Genomic DNA, 1,323 nt, shown 5'->3' with positions numbered 1-1,323 from the left:
GGGGGGGGGGGCGGCTTCACGGCTTTGGATCCAGCTGTAAGTGTTCGATAAGAGGCACTTTGTGCCCAAACGCCTCTCCTGCCTCCGCACGCGCCCTTCGAGGTCAGGCGCCTGGCAAAGGCGCGGGGTGAAGCGGGCACGGTGGGTGGAAGTTGATCTAACCCCCCCCCTTAATGCAACTTCGGGCTGTGGAGCTCTTGGGGGGGCTGCTGAGTCGCGACACGAAACTCCGTGGCCGGGTGCGGCTCTGCGCTGGGCTCCCCTGAGGACCCCCAAAACCCGCCCGGTGCATCTCGGTCTCACCAGGTCAGGTACGTGAAGGCTTGAGGGTGAAGTAACGTCTGGTACGGAGAGAAATAAACAGGGTGGGAGGTCCTGTGGTGGGCGAGAGCGAGGGCTAACGTGTGGAAATAGCCCAGGGAGTTAAAGTTGGGCTGCGGCGGGTGGTGAGATGATGCAGCGGGCGGGGGGCAGGTGGGGATATGGGAGGGGGCTGCCCCGGGCAGGGGCCCGCGGGGGTCTGGCAGAGCGCTCTGTGCCAGGGATGGGGAAGGTGCTGCCTCTTCCAGGACTGATCTGATTTTTGCCCCTGAATTTTCTCCTCACACCCCGTCCCATTCCCTTCGCAGTCGATTCCGTGACAACCCAGCGGGGCTTTTGGTGGGACTGTGCCGGGGTCTCCGGAAAGGTCTCGGCTGAGCCCCGCAACCTGCAGCAGCGGCGGCCAGGCTGGCTGCTGCCGGACTCGGCGTTTGTGGGGAGCCTGGCTCATCTCATGAGGGGGTGGATGAGCGGGGTGCAGGCGCACGAGGCTTTGAGGCAGCGCAAAAGTAGCAGAGCGTCTTTATTCGTTTATCCATTAACGTCGTTTGTTATTTCCAGAAACATTAGGAGCTATTTTCTGGCTCCGCTGCTGCTTCCCTTTTCCTCCTGCCAGCAGCTTTCCCTCCGCGCCGGCTGGGCTGGGGCAGAAGCAGGATTGCTGCGAACGCTTCAGTAAAGGGGTGGCAGGGAGATCTCGGTAAGTCGGTAAGTGCTTTTCCCGAGCCCGCGCTCAGCCCCGCTGCTTTTCTCCTTCTCCTTCTCCTCTTGCCCCTGAGCTGTAACTGCTGTTGCGCTTGGGGCTGTCTCTCCCTCCCCATACAGGGCTGCTTGCTGGCATCAACCCTTTTCTGAGCCTGATTTTCCATTTCCCTCCCCAGGAGCCCCCAGGACGAAGCCGCCATCCTGAGGAGCCTCCCCGGGTGCAGGGTGGGGGGCAGCCGCAGCAGAGCTGTGATGAGGAGCAGGATGCACCCCGTGGGCCCCTAAAACAGCCGCTGG

The sequence above is a fragment of the Athene cunicularia genome, assembly GCF_003259725.1.
Source record: "Athene cunicularia isolate RWA chromosome 22 unlocalized genomic scaffold, athCun1 chr22_part1, whole genome shotgun sequence".
Classification (NCBI taxonomy): domain Eukaryota; kingdom Metazoa; phylum Chordata; class Aves; order Strigiformes; family Strigidae; genus Athene; species Athene cunicularia.
This window is presented reverse-complemented; position numbering follows the sequence as displayed.